Raw genomic sequence first — 18462 nt, forward strand, 5'->3', positions numbered from 1 at the left:
ACCATCAGCCCTCGGGTCATTCAGAATGCTGATAACAGCAAAAGTGCATTTTCCTGTTTGTTTTCTTTCCCTCAAATAGAAGATTCAGGGAAAATATTTTGATACCAGTTGCAGAAGACTTCATTTAGTAGCACGCATAGCAGCTGATATAGTTAGTGCCTGGTAAGGATTGCAATATTTTAACTACACAGTCTCATACTGTGAACTCTCCTCAGCGTCATTTGAGATCCAAATACTGATCAAATTTACAACAGGTAATGTGCAGGATATAGCAAACTCAGCAAGATCACCCTGATTTTACATTCACATATCAAATACCATGATAAATATTGAGTGCTATAATTGGAAATTTTTTCTTGTGTTAATTGCTCTGTATTATTTCTCAGTAGTAAACAGCATAAATTAATTCTCAGTTGTCAATAATAAGGAATATATCTGATGCTACAACCCCACACCTTGGTAATGTTAATTACATTGGCACTGCCTCCAGTGTGAGTAGTACAGTGGTATGGCAATTGCCAACTTGTTCAATAGCATTGTGATCAACTTGTTGATTCAGATTGCAGGAGAGAGAGAGACTTACCTTTAAGCAGCAGAACTGCTGCCAGCACATTGTGTATGAGTGCTGTTTTGTGCAATATTATCTGCAAGCTTTTAGTTTAGATTCACTTTCCCCCAAAAAAGCAAGGCTAGACTTTCCTAAGGGTGAAATTTTACTGTAGATTTCTGTGACTTAAAACTTCATAATAAAATTCCATCTTTAAAAGAAGCAGCTGCAAATACAGTAAGATTAATGCATTAATCATCTGATGGAATAGCACACCCTGGGAAAAAAGCTAATTAAGAGGGATTTGCAGAAGGTCATCTAGGATTACCTTACACTGAGAGCAGAGGCAAGACAGCTGGGTTATCAGTGTTTTTTGAAAGTTCTAATTAAGATTCCAGAAAATAGAAATTATACCAAGAAACTGAGTCGTCCAACTTCATCTACACTAGAAATACACTCTACATCAGTTCTGCAAGCACTTGCAGCTTTAGGAAACTTGGAAGAGCAAAGCGTGGCTCTCTTCTCCCTATAACATAAATTAAGCTCCTGTAAAATACAAGTGCAGTGACTTCTGTTTACAACAGCAATGAATGGAATACAGACTGATAAGAGAAGGCAGCAAAGTAATGTTGATATTACCAGCAGAAGCATCTGATATGCTGGATTTATTTCCCAGTAATTTTTTTTTTTTTCCCCGCATTAAATTACAGAGCTGAAATCCCAGCTCTGTCCTTCTAACAGCAGAAGGTATGCATTTAGCCAAAAAACACACACTCTCAAGTTCTTGAAGTCTTCAAAGGGGAACCAGAGAATGAGTACCTCCATCTCCTTTAACACAACTCTCCATTTGGAGATGCTGCTATTTACTTCAGCCACAGGTGATACAGACCCTGCAACTGTGGGGAAGCTGTGTTCTCTCACTTTGCATCTATCACTGGACCTCCCATCTTGGTGCTATAACATGGGCTTAGATTATATTTTGAATTGCTGAAGGATGATGATGATGATGATAAGAGAAGGTCATCAGCCTTGAAGTTCAGGTCTGGGTCTGACACAGTTCCACATCTGTTCAGAGAATGGGGATCACGAGGATGGAACGAGGTTTTGGTTTTGCTGTGGTCCATTGCATAGAAAGCAATCAGCTACAGAACTGAACTCTGGAACCATCTCTGAATTTGTTTAGGTTCATGGCCTTGGCTTGGGCCTATTTATGGCAACAACTGCAAAAGAAAGTGAGAGAGAGAGAAAGAGAAGATAAAATAATTGCTTAAGTTCCAGTAGCTCCTGGGAAAAAAAAATGCTTTTGACCTTTATTATCTACTAAATTCTACCTCTAACCTTTTACTCCATTTCTTGCTTTTAAAATACTGTTGCTGACACAATGGAGTCCAAAGAAAAAATAGACTCTGGAAAATGTGTGAGACTCTGGGGAGACAGTTATTTACCGGCAGTTTCACAACCCCTGCACTTCTAATGAAATTTCATTTGTCAAATTCAGTGCAAGTTGGTGACAAGCCAATCCTATTCTGCGTGCCTTTTAGCTCAGAAACATCCTTTGGTCTCCCACTCCTAAGTAGTGCCTTTATTTCATTTGAGAAGCCTCATGAGGAAAAAGAACAACTGGAGCTTGTAATTAAAAAGCCAGTCTCAACCTCTCATGGATGCAACTTCTTACTTTAGCATGGATACAGAGGTGAAATTTTGAAACAGCATTAACACCATGCATACTAAAGCATCTTCCTCACCAACACTACTTCAAAAACAAATACATTTAGCTGCTGCCAAAAAGAAAAAGCACAACTGTTGATTTCTGGTGGACTCACCATGGTCTGGAATGAGGAGCACCCCTCCAATGAGGGATGAAAGCTTCCAGAGGAAGGAATGGATCTCACCTCTCACTCAAGTTCTTTAATGTGAGGCTTGGTTTGTGTAAACAGCCTGCATTGCATTCCAGTGGCAGGTAGGACAGTTTGGCTATTTGGCTTCTCCCAGTTCAAACGCTTCTTCAACCCCGTTGAAACATTTTGTGTGTCCAGGACTTAAGGTACAGTTGCCAGCAAAAGCAGACAGTTTATTTGGTTTTAATGGAAAAGAGAATTCAAACAAGTTAAACTGATCTAACTTCCCTCATTGTTAGGAAAATACAAGAAAAAAAAATAATGATTTATTTTAGACAGTCTGAATAGCTGGAGACAGAGTTGAAATACGGCAAGGAAATTGCCACCCTAAACAAGTTCCTTCGAGCAATTTGATGATGTAGTTTTTTTTCTTCCTGAGTTATGAATCCTTGGAATGTATATACCAAGGATCTGCCGGGTAATTTGCACAAACAGCTCTTCCTGAGGTCACAACAACTCTCTGTATGCTAGAACAGAAAAAAAAAAAAAAAGAACATAATACAGAGAACTACAGCAGTGTGATTTGGCTGGGGCAGGCTGCCTGACTCTGTAAATGGATACGAGCAGTTCTGGTCCCTCCAATGGCCCAAAAGCATATTTGTCCTACAACCAACCTACATGTGCCATTCCACACACCAGCTGAGATTCTAAGTGTCCACCTGCCCTTCACTTAAACTTGAGAAAGAACTATTCTAGACTCCCTGCATTTTCATGGAAGCATTACTGCTGTGGCATCCAACACATCAGGTGGCTGAGGCTGCACATCAGGTGATGTGACTGTCCTCTGTCATAGAACTCACCCGAGATACTGAACATCCTTCTCTCACTCAGCTCAAAGCTGCTTGGTGCCTAACACACACTAACACAGATCCTACAGCAGGCTTCATCATGAAACCCCCCCAAACCCATGCTCAGGAGGAGACTATGAGTACTCAGCCTCCCTTCTATCAAAAGGCACAAAGCTTATTTCTGGGACACAGGAAGAGCAAGGTGGGCAGGCACTCTGTGTCAAACTTAATCCACTACTGCTACAAATCAATTCAGCATTGTAGCTAATTTGAGCTTAATCTTAGAAAATTAGGGCTTAAAGCAACCTTGTGATTGCCTAGAGGCAGGGCAGATATCCCTAGACTAAGTCCAGTAGTTGTTAATCTCCATGCTCTGGAAAGCATACAAGAAAGTAGTCTCTATCTGCACTCAGATACCTGCTTCAGTACTTTAAACTCCTAGACTTTTTTTTTTTCCTTAAAGCCAGCTAACTAGTATTTGCTTCATATGTAGCTGCTTTCTTCCTCTCCTATCACATGAAAAACATTAACTTGATCTAGAAATAGTGAAATGTAAAGTCAAAGTTAAAACTTCCCATTGAAGCCAGTAGTTAGCAGACAATGCTGCAGAGTGAAAGAAATGGGAATCACTAAAAAAAAAAAAAACAAAACAAAACCCAACACATCAACTGGCCTCCATCTGGAGCTGAGGATGTGGCAGTATTTTGTTTATTTTCAAGGGAGAGGTTAAGCAGTCACTCAAGGGTGTGTAGGAAAAGCCTGGGGCTGGAGATTACCATGTAGCTTTCTAATTAGTCTGGAATGAAAATAGGTCTAAATCCATTGGGTATACAAAATATGTTTGCATACTTAGTAATTGATTGTAATTATGGTTCTCTATAACAAGGGTAAATGCCTAGCTGTTATTCTGTAACCAAAGGCAAATGGGTAGTGTATTTGTTATACTTAAGCTGACAAAACTTTTTAAAGAGTCCACCACAATAACATTCCAGGCACAGGAAGAGCTGTCATTCATCTGCTGTCTGGTAAAAAAGACTGCATTACTCCATCACACTGAACAGTTGATTAATTGCAATGAATTACACATCTCACTTGCTGGAAGGATCCAGTGAACTACACATTAGCCAAACAGTCTAACTTGGTCCTACTTTAGCACTGTATAAATAACTCATGCACTTCAGCAGCAAAAGAACAGGTAGGGAAGCAAGCATTTGCAACAATATGTATGTTGAAGGCATTAGAGCAACCGCACACATTTGCTTGCACTCCCTCAAATTCCCTTCCTAAAGCCAATTACCAATGCAACCTACATAAAAGTGAAACAGGACAAAACAGCACTTCAGGCAGTACACTGTCAATCTGCATGTGTGTGCTGTGGGGGGTGCGAGTGCTTGGTTTTCAAAGGAAGTGAAAGCTTAAGGAATGACAGACTATTCTTGCATGTATTTCTTAGGAAAGTTGACTGTGTGCATAGAATCATAGAGTTGCTCAGGTTGGAAAAGACCTTCAAGATCCTCCAGTCCAACCACAACCTAACCATGCTATCCTAACTCTAACAACCCTCTGCTAAATCATGTCCCCGAGCACCACATCCAAACTGTTTTTAAAAACATCCATGGATGGTGATTCAACCACCTCCCTGGGGAGCCTGTTCAGTGCTTAAGAAACCTTTGTGTAAAGAAGTTTTTCCTCCCTATATCCAACCTAAACTTACCCTGGTTTAACTTGATGATCATATTTCTGAACTTAAGAAACTCACAGTTGCCTTCTGGGGAATCAGGGCTGGTAGCTCATCCACAGTCTAGCAAAATATCAAGTTATCTGTGAAGTCACTGATGTATAACAAAGTAATACTACCTATAACATCTCTTTGTAATGCAGAAATTCCCTATACAGGAGTTACCCAGATACAAGCTGATTCTGCACATTGAAAATATTGGGGATTTGTAAGGGACGCTGCAAAAAAGAGATGATCTGTCTGCACATAAGAACACCCCTACACACTTCATGAGCCAGCTTCTTTCTGCCCTGTTGTGATTAAACTTTGGCAACAGATGTGATGGGCAGGTCTGGAAGGTATTAAACTTACAGGCATTCCCAAAGCTACCTACTCAAATTTCCAAATATTTGGAAGATTCTTGTGTATTTAAACATACCTTACTGCATTTCTGTGGATGAGTTCCAGATCTTACAGTATCCTGTAAGTGCTTCCATTTACCTCCTTTTTGGCAGCCTGTATTTTAGATGAGGTCATATTCATAATATCAGGGACAGGTCTTTAAAGCCTTTCTTTAAGAGCTCAGTAACTGTTTTTCTAGATGTTGGGAAAGAGCCTTAATCTTGTTTTGCTAACCTGCATTAATAAACTGCTTGGTGAGTAATAACAAAGCTTCAGTCTTCTAGTGGCTAGTGTTCATGGTGACAGAAACTCATAGGAGACGAATGGAGATCACTGGATCAGGCTAAAGGAATGGATGGTGCTAACAGCCTAAACATTCCCTGCAAGAGGAAGAAGTGTATCAACAGCTTGCATTTCTACAGGGGTGTAGGAACATAGAAAACACCTCCCTGTTACTACAGGGCTTTTATTCTCTCATGTAAAAGTGCTGGAAAATACTTTTAGAAGCTCAGAAGGAAGAGAGAATAAAACACTACTGATATTATTTTCACAGCTGGGAACGAGGTACATCCTAAGACCTTAGAAACCCTACTGCTTCCTCATGCTTTTATAGGTCAGAGAAAAAATGAGAGAAATTGAGTGGAAACACCCCCAAAATACAAGCATGTTGTTTCTTTTCCCATAAATTAATCAATGACATTGAAAAAGGTCATCTGGCATTTTTATTTTTAAATCTCCGCCAGCAAAACTTGAACAATTCCATGCTAAAAGCACATATTTTTGTTTTTTTAGTCTGACTCAGTATCATTACCTGCAGAAAACAGATGGCTTTGAACATACAAAGTGTGTTCACTTTCATTACTGTTGTACCACTGCCCTCAAGATACTGTATTCATTTGATTCCACATACCATACATCTGATCAGGTACCCTCACTAGCCAGGCAGGCCTAAAAAGATGCAGGAATGCTGTTTTCCATGCTGTCTGCCCACATTTTTAGTATCTGAGAACAAGAAACAGACAGTTTTCACAGATACAGCATGAACAGAAAGGAAAAGAAAGTATTTTTCTCCATTGTCTCAAAGGCTCCCTTCAACAGCGGAAGAGGAAATAGCTGATTTCTGTCAGTTTGGCTTATGTAAAAATAACACAAGATATTCAAGATTAAACAGTCCTGTGCCCTAAAACAGCAGTTATTTGTAAATCCATGAAAGGAAACAACATAGATATGCTCCCCATACTTCATAATGCTTGGATATGAGTGGCTCATATCCCAGGGGAAATGAAAGCTTGCTGTTCCTAAATTGAACCGACTTTAGTTGTTAACTCTTACCTTTCAGGACAAGTCTGATATTTCTTTTTATGTTCACCCTTCAGACTGCAGTTGACATCAAATGGAGCTTTATTTATATCCATATAAATCACATTTCAGGGGTCATTAGTGAAAAACAATAAGAATTTTTAGCCATTTGTTTCCCTCACTCAGGACAATGCCTTTTAAATTGCAATGTCCAACTCAGGCTTCCAATAATCAGTAAAAAGTGGCATAAAGTAGGGAACAAACATCAAGCATTTCACATTCCTTTTCCTTTGAAGTCTTGCAGCAGAACTGCATACTGTACTGATCAATCCAGGCACTTGGGTCAGACTTGCTCTGCCTTTCTCAATTAGAATATTTACATCTGTTGCACCAATAAAAGCAAATGGACAATTTAAGATGAATGAGATTAACCAACATGAGTAAGGAAAGAGAAGTTCTCTCAGTGAAGCAGAGACAGTATTTACTTCCTCTGCTAAAATACATTCTCTGTATTTAGAAAGCAGAAAAATGTTTTAACTATCAGTTGTAAGCAGGAAAAACTGGGGGAATGACTGTTTTTGAGGGTGGATAGTAATAGTACAAGGGGGAACGGTTTCAAACTGAGACAGGGGAGATTTAGGTTAGATATTGGGAGGAAGTTTTTCACCCAAAGGGTGGTGACACACTGGAACAGGTTGCCCAAGGAGGCTGTGGATGCCCCATCCCTGGAGGCATTCAAGGCCAGGCTGGATGTGGCTCTGGGCAGCCTGGTCTGCTGGTTGGTGACCTGCACACAGCAGGGGGTTGGAACTGGATGATCATTGCAGTCCTTTTCAACCCAGGCCATTCTATGATTTCAATAGAATGATTCTGTGAGAACTGTAAAATGAGTATAGTAACTCATAATGTGTGCACATGCAGGCATTGTAATATTCATTATCAATTAGAAACTAGATTACCAAAAGCAGGAATCTGAAAGTAAAAAAGAAATACCAGTATCTTGCTATTCTTACTGGAAATGCCTCAGCTGATGAGTAGTACCACTGAAACTGGTTATGATACTTCACAAATGAAGAAGAGAGAGTAGAGGACTTAACCTTGCTTATGGACTTCCATACAGTAACAGCTGCTGCACTTATCACCATTTAAATGCTAGACTGACAGAAACTATTTGAAATTTAACAGTGTTAAGAAAATATTTAGGGATAAGAGTAGTCTGGTAATAGATATAATGTTATTCCACATTAAGTTTCATTATTAGTGTAACAAAGCTCAGCGAAACGCACACAGGTGAGTTTCAAGTTGTTGAAACTGCACACAAAACTGCAAAAATGGAGCAACACAACTATTGCCAGCTTGGAGGATAGGTGAGGGAAACTGTTTTTGGGATTCTTTAAGCTTAGAAAGTTATACTGGATAGGAACAAGAACACACAGCAGTGCAGCAAACTGCCTTGCTGTTGCACTCGAAGAAATAGGTGAAGAAAGCATCATGTTTCTTTCAGTGGGTTAGTACAAACATTCCCTGAGCTTGCCATCTAAATTAACAGTCCCAAAGTATTAAGTCTGTGCTGACCCAACCTTTTATCTTCAGAAAGGACCAAAATTCTGCAGCAACACCTCCTCTATGTAAAACACAGCCTTCTGTTAGGAGGGTCACATAGGGCTTCCAGCCCTACTAGGAAAATGATGAGTTGTTCAGGTCAGAAGCCATTTTGATGCAGTTGTATACCCCATTAAAAACCCACACAAAATGATGCCCAAAAGCAGATCACTGTGAAGCCTCTGCTTCACACACAAACCAGATTTGTGGGTAAAAGAAATCAACCCTATGCATAATGATCGTTCTTCACACATTTTTGCTGGAAAAAAAGAAAAGCCATTTCAGTATAAACAATATGGTTTTGAGGATTATTAAAATTTAGTATATTTAACTGCTCCACTTAATTTGTCATTTTTTCCTTGACATGAAAACACAATTTGTAGCTAGGTGGTGGTTTTAGGGAAAGAACACTTCTCTCATTACACGGTAGGAGAGTGGGAATTATGCAACAATCTCAAAAGCTTGTTGTTAAAGATGAGTTTACTAATTGGTGGTCAAATATCTCACTAGAATCTCTCTTTAGTAGATTTTCAAACCATGACTTTAAGGACTTGTAGATTATACAGCTACTTATTTATTCTCTAAATTACACACCATTTCAGTGGTAGTATTAAAGAAATAAATCTGTGCTGAGTACATTCAGCATTCCAGTTTCATCAAGTGTGGTGAAGCTGTAGATTTACCAAGGCACTATCTTGTATTAAACCAGCCAATAGCAGTGGGTACAGCAGATACTCCTAGGGCATGGGTGGATGTTTTAATTGCACAGCTGTGCACAACTGGTCAGATCAAGGCTACCCCCACTGCCTAGCACAGGAGGCACCAGCTCCTTGCTACAAAGTGGAAGAATAGCATCAATATTGTGAACACCTTCTTCTTCTCAACTTGTGAATCCATTGAAAACTTACCAGGAAAATAGGCAGAAAACCTTTGGTCCTCATCCATTAAGAGGCATGGACTATGAAATGTGAAAGAACTTGGGAGAAGCTTTAGGTGAGCTGATTTACCTATGTTTGGTTTAGTGTCCCCCATCTGCATTTCTTCTATGTGCCTGAGGAGTCTGCTAAGGAACTCATAACTCAGAATTGGTTACAGAAAGTAGCATCCATAAGCACAGTAAGGCCTTCCAAAACTGCAGAGCACAGACTAGACCTCCCAAGCACAAGTACAGATGTAGTATATGTTTGGCAAATAAAAAGGTGCCATATAAGGATTCCTTGTACAGCACAGCTTTGCAGATATAGAGCCAAGCCAGGAAGCAAAGTCTGGTTAGGTACCTTCCACAGAGGAGGAAAGAGATTTATCAAAGTGGCACATGGTAACACTATAACATGACGGAAAACACAGCAACGACAATGGATTAGCAGAGTCCCAGGCTACAGAATAAGTAAAGTTAAGCTCAAATGCAGCAACCCCAGATGCAAAAACAAAGGAAAAAAGCTGCTCACCTTCAGAAAGCCTCACCTAGGGAGAAATCTCAAGTAAGATACCCTCACCTCCACTGCCAACCCTTAAATAAGCCTGTGAAGGGGTGGATGCTGTCTCCACCCCTTCTGGTCACTCAAGTGCATTGCTTGCACCTGAGCTCTTTTGGTTTGGCCCTGCCTTCCCACCAGGTGCTCAATCACTGGTTCAGGCCGTGACTTAGCATTTCTGCTACACACATTCAGTATGAGTAAGGGCCAGCTGTACTAACAACTGCACTGAGAGCCATTGCACTGCTCTTCAGCCTTCTAGCTGCTGTCTTTTGGCCACATGGTTAAGACTTCACACTCACAGGTAGTGGACATAAGGTTTCAAAAGTAAGGCAGGGTTTGGTGCTCTCAATATCACCATCCCTTCAGCACCCACAAAATGTCTGTGTTTGTCAACACTGGTACTGTCAGAGTCCATTTTGATGTAGTTCTGTTTAACGATCTACAGAGAAAAACCACATCCTTTCAGAATGTGAGTGTGTGACCTACTAACTCTCAGAGTAAAGTGTGATTTCGCACTCAAAAAAATAAAAAAGCTAGAAAAGACATTTTGAAGCTGTAGCTAGCAAAATAGTGTCAGTGCAGAGAGAAAGATATTGATGCAGAGGTTATTGAATCAGTAATGTATTACGGGTCTTCGCTTTTAAGCATGGTACAAATTGGAAGAAACAAATAACAGCTAAGAGGAGTGATTTCCCTCTACCATATCCTTGTCTTCTTCACGTCTCGCATGAAATTAACAGGCTTTTCAGAAGTTCTGGGAGAAATCATACTGGCTACTTTGAGCACTGAGATGCCTGTCTGCAGTGAATCTTTGTCTGCTCCTTGCTGGACCATGGAAGAGGCCACTTTTTGTTTATGGGATAGAAATGAGAGAGGTCATGGCAGTGTGAGTGGGTAGGCCTTGACAATTTTACAATGGATGAATTTTCACTTGGCTGAACCCTAGGAATCAGAAACCGGCGTGGATTTTTCTACTGCTATTACTTTGACTACCAAATCTCTCCCGCTCCCAGAATTTCTGAATCAAAATTTTACCTGGAAAGAGCTCAAACATATTTTGAAGAGATTATGATGATTATTTTATGTGTTTTCTCCTTTGCATATCTCATTTCTGCCAGAAGAAATGCAGCTGTGGACAGGGAGATGCAGGTCTCAAACTCCAGCTCACTGAGCCAGGCTGTTTAGATATCTTGGCTGTAATCCCAACAGATATTCAGAGTTTGGATTCAGAAGGCTCAGGCACCCAGCTCTCAGCAAGCTGCACGAGGGTGGGCGTCATGAGGCAGGATCTATTGGAGTAGCAGCTAAATGTCAGCCTAAGATACCTGTCCATAGGTTCCTTACCTAGGCAACCCAGTTCCATTCCTGCTGGACCCACATTTACTTTTGAAAATCCATCCCTCAAATATTCACGTGCTTAAGTGAACTGAAGCTCCAAACCACTTTGATTTGTGAAAAGAAGGACACGGAGCCAAGAGCGAGGAAAATTTCACTAGTTGCTACTTGCAGTGTTACAATACAGTCAAGGATATACTGGGAGAGATCCAGAAGAGACACAGCACTACTTCAAGCATCATATATGTTCCCTGTTGGGCCATGCTGTACCAGCTGGGTATCCAACTATCCTTGCTGCTCAGCTCATGGCTGCCAGCACTGCAGCTGCTATGAACTTTTTGTGTCATCATCAATAAGTCACTAAGTGCCTTGGTCTCCTGCCTGCAAAATACCGATGATGATTCTACCACAGCCAGCAACACAGAATTGCCATCATACAGCATGTACCAGAGAAAAATCTGTAAGCTTTCCTTTATTTTCCTCTTCTAAAAAGCACACCTAGCCCAGCTTCTTCTCCTGTGCTTCTTTACTCACATCAGTCACAGCTGTAGTCCAGAAGGGAGTTCATATCGACATATCAACGCTTGTTTTCTAACCTCACCTGGTACAATAGTGGCATGCTCTGCAATTAATTCTTTTATGAAATTCTGAAGTGGAATTTTTAGTCATGACTAGCAGGAAAGGATTTCAAGAGAAAACCTCTAACAGGGAAAGCATGATATGAGCAAAAAACCCTTCAAATTAATTGAACGGAAATCAGCCAACCTGAAGAAAATCACAAATTGTTTGCAAGTGATGAAGAGAGATGCAAAATTCATCACTCTGTTCAGCTCTGAATTCTGAAACTTGACAGTGTTACAAAAAGACAGATCCTCGATTAGAGAGGAAGTAGCTCCTGCTTGAAGGCTACACTCACTTTTAAATTGTCCTTCCATGTCCCGACAGATTTTTCCATCTCTAACTACATCATTCATGGTGAGCATCTAGAGTTCATCTATTTGAATTTATCTACACATAGGAAGTTAGAATTATTACCTTACACATATGAATGCAACTGTCACCTACTCCAACATAAGCTTTATCATTTGGACTGGTCCCAGCGGCAGTAATCACTCACAAAACTGAGCAGCTTCAGTACAGCTTGTGGGTTCTCAACACCACCAAGGTCTTGCACAAATTAAAGACAGACGTGGTCTTCAGCATGTATGGCTAGTTTAATCAGTGGTTACAGCACATGTATCTATAAAAATGACATGCCCGATATAATTTAGATTATCTGGGGACGTGTAATTACTAATAATACATTGTAGCTCTAGAACCACAACTAGATAAATACGTCACGTGTTTGTTTTTGTTTTCTAAAATGAAGAACAAGCTCTGCAAGAGAAAAAAAACAAACATTAAGGGTGGCTGAAAGCTGTCCAGCGCTGCAGGGGGAAAAATGCTTGTCTGCATCAGGTGTCTTTCACTGTATCAGCAGCATCAGCAGATGAAGACACGCTTTTTATTTACTCAGGTATTTGGATGAAGTAGCAATAAAAGCAGGAACAGATATAAGTTCACAAGTTTTTACAGAACTCAACTCTTCTTGTTTGTTTGTTTGTTTGTTTCCCTCTGAAGACTAAAATAGTGAAATAACCTCAAAGAATAGGACTGAGGTCAGCAAACGGAGCAGCCTAAAAGCCTGAGGGATGGGGGCAGGAGGAGCAATTGCCACTCATCCTATGAATGGCAAGCAAAGAGTAAAGCAGATTTGACCTTTCAGGGAGACCTGGAAACAACCCCAAGAGCAGTGGTCATTAAAACAAAACAAAACATACAAAAAGGCATTAAGAAAACCTCACTCCAATAGGAAGAGGAAGTGGTTTAAGGGGATTAGCTCCAGAAAAAACAAAGCTCCACTCTTCCTCAGAGTGATGAGAACTCCCAGAAATGCTCTTCTATAGCACTGATGGGGCTGTGAAAATGGACAAATGTTGGCAACCACTCAACAAATGATAGTAATGGGAGGTGACATCTCTGGACCTCAACCAGCTAGTACACAATTGTCTCATTTTCATAGGGTGTCAGATTAGATTTAGCCTTTAGTACTTTGCTTGTTATGTGCCGTTTACCTCCTTTCTAGAGCAGAACACAGAACATTTACAACTCTACACTGACTTTGACCTGCAAACACAAATGCCAGCCTACAAAAACGAGAGCTGAATCATTTATTTTCCCATCTGTGACCTTTCTACTTCCCTTTCATGTCACTTTGTTTCTTTATGAGTGGCTCTCAAGCATCTACATGGCAGAAGCATTTGAGAAGATTCAGTAGATTTGTACTTGGTGAACAGCAGGAGCCTTTGACAGTAGGCAAAACACAGTTCCCACTTTCTGACAGTCCTTCTTCAACAACTGTAACAACTACAAACACTACAACAGCCTGGTAACCTGTTTATTGAAAACCAAACTGAAATGCCCTCAATTCTTGGGATGTCAGAAGCAAACAAATGTGCAACACTGTCATGGATATCAGCTAGACATCAGTTTTGCCTTTATGACTGGGAGAGGTGACAAAGTCTTCTCCATCTTGAGACTAAACAGATGGAGTCTCAGAGCCATAGCCAAATTCAAGCCAGGTTTGCTAGGATCAGGATTACTCAAATGCCCTCATGCTTTCACTGAAGTGCTCTGTCGTGCAAACCCAGCTCTTCAGGACGTACTGTCATCGAGACCAGAGAATTCAAAAGCATTGACGCTTTTCTGAAGCTGATTTTCAGATCCCAATGTTTTGCTGCATCAACACAAAAAAATTCCAGTCCCTTGATCTTCAAAAATTTTCAGATATTTAGGCTTTAAAATGGGATGTATTTTATGGACTCAAAAATGGGCTAAAGATAGGGAGTTGGTTTGCAGACTTCAGAGTTTGAATCTGAGACTCAACATAGAGTAGTTGTAGAGATGGATGAGGAAAGAAAGGTATGAAAATGAAGGCAGGCAATAAAATTTCCAGGTAGTTTAGATATCTGGGGACTTCCAAAGAAGAGGTATGGGTATGACTAGTATCTAGTATTGGTATGGTTAGACATTAGACTAGATCTGAATTGGTCTGAGTTACTATAGAAGAGATGTCTAATACTACCTACTTCTGCTCAAGCTGGAAATACCAGAAAAATTCCTTTTGCTTTTGGTATTTTGGCACTTCTGGGTTCAGTGTACAGAGATGAAAAAAATTACGGAAAGGCTCGAACCAGAGCTCCATCCAAAACTCTTGAGAGCACACTGCATCTTTGGGGTGAGTTCCATAGGAGATGGATGCAGGATGAAGAAAAAAAAAAGCTAACAACTTCTCAAAGCCTTCAAAAAAACAACTGTCCTGACCACAGAGTTCTTGTGGAAGTAGACAAAGACTCATCAAGGATCCAGTTCAGTGAAGCACGCATGCAAATGAAAGCACATGCGTAAAGTCAAGCACATGTCCAATGGAATTGTTGAATACAGGACTTAGGTTTTAATCCCTAGCAGTCATTTCCCATTTGGGCAGTTTTCAGGGAAAGAAAAGGGATTTAAAAAAGAAAAAAAAAAAAAAAAAAAAAAAAAAGAGGTTGTTTAGCAATATATTTTTAGATAGATTTTTAATGGAATATTTGTTAAGCTTTCTTCCACCCCAGCTGCCTCCCGCCCGCTGTCTGGGTTTTGTATGTGTTTTTTTCAATGGTTAGTAATGCATCATAGTATGGCTGCTGTTTAAATGTTTTTCTGAAGAAGAAAAAAAAGTAGTCTGTGCTTAAGAAAAGTGGTTTGGCACTAACTGGACATTTTCAAACATCCATTTACCAGATGGATCACTTTGTTCAATTGCAAAGAAGAAAGATGGAAAAAGAGTTGAAAATCGAATGGAATGTTCCTAAGCACACAGCATTGTTTACTATCTGCATATCTCCTGGCATCCTGAGAGAAACTATCAGTAAGCTCTTCAAAAAGTCTGCATTTTTTCTCACAATAGTAAAAAAGGCAGTAAATATATTCTACAATAGCCTGATGGAAAAATGTGCTGAAGTATTTCTATAAATCAAATGTAGCAGCTTGGCATTAGCTCTGAGGCAGTAAATTTAGTAAATTAGGACCAGATGATTTTAAAATAGAATCTTACATAACTTTCTGGTGTGATATATATATTTATTTGATTTAACAAAAGTTTGTCTGTCTTCATAAAGTTATCCTGGCTGCTACCAGAATGCAATTTGATCTTTTAGAAGCTCATTTTTTGTTATTTACCAAGCGTGAGATGTTTCAAATAGCAAAGTAAGGAAGGTAACAGATTTTTCAAAAGGCAGAAAAGGCTATCATCTGTACTGATCCTCACGAGGTGTGTGGTACTTTGGGATCCCTAATGTTCCTATCCTAATAAGACACTATTTCTCTCTCATTAAGTTGATTAATAACAGTTTGTTTCTCTACCCATCTTCCTTCTCTTGCTTTTTTTTTTTTCCTTATCCCACAAATTCAAGTAAATGTTTTTCTCCATTCCTCCAAACAGTGGTTCTTGTTCCTTCAAATACAGATTGGTCCAACAGACTTTTCTTTCACCCATCTGCTCAGGCTAAGACTCAGCATATGAGATCTTTGCATTTCTTCCTGCTTTCTGACTTTTGATCTGTCTGTACCAGAAGACCTATCTCTGAGAACAGAGGAAAAAGAAATGAAAAGTCCAACAGCTTTAGTCAAAACCTTTTGACCCTGACTACACGTAAACACCTGAAAACTGCTCTTCCAGCACATCTTTGACTCTCATGTTTCTGAGCCTGCATTTACCCTGCTAGATAGTTATGTTTGATCATTCCTTGTGTTCTGGGGAGAGGGGATTGTGTCTGCACAGCCCTCTCAATCTTCTTTTTCCGTGAATACTCATCCAGACCATGAACTTCATTGGAATAGCTTCTGGAACACCACTGTGGAACCATTCCACAGTAGCTGGGAGCCCTTTCAAAAGCCTTGCTTTTCATAGAAAGAGTGCTCCTTTTACAGTGCCTATTTACTGACCAGAGAAGCAGAGCCAACACACTGTCTCAAAACTGTGAAGCAAAAGGACAGCCTCACTAACACCCTGACATATCCAAGAGTTTTACAGCAATGGCTTCCAGACATACATACTTCGGGGCTTTATGACACAAAAAATGAGCTATGCCTCTTCTTGGAAAGTAGCTTCATAAAAGCCATACAGCTCCCAGAACGGGCTGAACTGTGAGGAGGTGGGGAGTCAAATCTTCACGTCAGCCTCATGACTCAAGCCCACATTAGACTTCAGGAGCAGACATGAGTCAATCAGGATGCGTGAGAAAAGACAAATCCAGAGGCAAAGACAGAAAAGAGAACGTAGATGCTGAAGGAGAGATCAGGAAATCGATACGTGCAGCCTTCCCTTCACAGAGCCTGGATACAGGTGCTTCTACCAGCTCAGCCAGTCAGTATCCAGCCTGAAGTCAGTGAAGGAATAACAGTGGTGGATACGTGTGACAGCTGAGTTATCTGCAGTGCTGCTTCCCTCGGCAGAGACAATCTGCTGAGAGGAGCCAATTAAGTCCAAGCCAAAGCTTGGGGTGATGAGTAGTGTGAGCCAAATCCTGGTCCCAATGAAGTCAAAGGAAGTTTTGCCAATGGGAACACACTTTGTCCTTTTCACCCCATCTTTGGCTACCCTATTGCTGGAAGCATTCGGAGTGCATGAACGACAGCAATGGAAAAGAGAAGGAACAGAGTTCCCACGTTCCTCCTCTTCTAGTATTGTTTCCTGAGAATCCTGCAACACAAAGTAAGGCAATGAGCTTTTCTTTAAATGACATTGGACTGAACTGCTTGTTAAAAATAACAGAAGAGGAGGAGGGGTTTGGAAATCAGTCATTTTCCTTTAAGGAATGATTTTGGGAGTGCAGACCATAAACAGATGGCAGCAAAGATAACCATTTTTGGCAGTTTTGTGAAGATTAAAATTTGCACTGAGGATGAGATGAGAGTTTAAACACCAACACCCAAAGAGGAGAAAAACACAAGTCAGTGTGAGATATTTCACGTGCTTTTCTCTGTTATGCGTATCAACGAGTCTCCACAAATCTGGCTGAAGCAAAAGAAAGGAAAGACGCTCACTTTCCTCTTACGTATTTTCCCTCCAAACACATCCAAAAGAAGCAAATTTCCCTACAATTCCTCAACCCTCAAATCACCTCCAGGTCGGGACTTCATGGGAAGCTTAGTGATAAAGGCAAAACAGGACTTTCCCCTTTGGACTGAATTTTTAAAAAATCCCCAATTTGCATTTTATTTGATTTTCACTTTTGATTCCCTTCCTCCCATTGAAATGAACTGGTTGCTGGTAAGGGGCACTACCAGAGAAAATGCTTTTGGTGCTATGGAAGGCTGGTTGACGAGAGATGGAGAAAGAGAGAAAGTGAGAATATACAACACAACAACAGCAGATCACCTATGCTAAAATAAGCATGGGAAATGTTTGATAGGAGGTTCTTAAAAGCAGAGACCAAAAAAAAAAAAAAAAAAAGAACAAAAAAACCCCCAGGCTTTGCAATGGACACAGTTGCCTAGTCCAGTCAAAGGACAATTACTCGGATTACGTGTAAAACTAATGGATAATTTATAATCAGAAGGAACCGCATTTTAGGGGCAGTTCTGAATTTTTGCCAAGCTGAAGTAGCGTGTGTTCTGCCAGTGAGGGAGAAGGAAAACCTTCCACGTTTAATACTCAGCTCTAGAGTTTCGCCCAAACTGGGTAAAGCTCAGATTGAAAGCGTAGGCAAAGATCTGAGCTTTTTGATGCTAACACCACTGACTGACTGCATGAAGAGCTTAACGCCTAAGTTACGGGGAAATTTCTCATCTGAGGCAACTCTGGTTCTCCATTCTTTTCATTTTAAGCTAGCTATGATGTGTAAGCATATCTCCCTGTATGATATCTATCATATGTCACGGACACAAGAGTGAACTAGAGAGAACAGAAGTCTTTTGCAGCCTCCATAGTTGTGCTATTTCTCATCTTTTCTAAGAAAAACAAAAAATGCCACTTTGGGCATCAGTAGGTTGAATGGCATGCATGCCACACGTCTGGAAGCAAGCCTGTATATTTTAACTCATGTACTAAAAACATTCAGTGCCAGAAGGGAAAATAAAGGAGCGTATTCTACCAGCACAACTGTTAAGACTGTTTTGTTTGTTTGGGAAATGAATAAGCCTTTTACAGTATCTCTGGAAGGAATAGGCCAGTGCACGCTGCATCCTGACATTCTTTTCTGTCCCCAGCCTTTCCGAAATACCTTACATTCCTCTTGCCTCCTCAACACCACCAGGTCCTAGGGTGCCAGGAACCCAGTTTGCCACTGTGCTGCTGCTTTTGTGAAGGGCAGAA

This window comes from Lagopus leucura, unplaced genomic scaffold (genome assembly GCF_019238085.1).
Source record: "Lagopus leucura isolate 7727_CA_CO unplaced genomic scaffold, USGS_WTPT01 Super-Scaffold_100002, whole genome shotgun sequence".
In the NCBI taxonomy this organism is placed as follows: domain Eukaryota; kingdom Metazoa; phylum Chordata; class Aves; order Galliformes; family Phasianidae; genus Lagopus; species Lagopus leucura.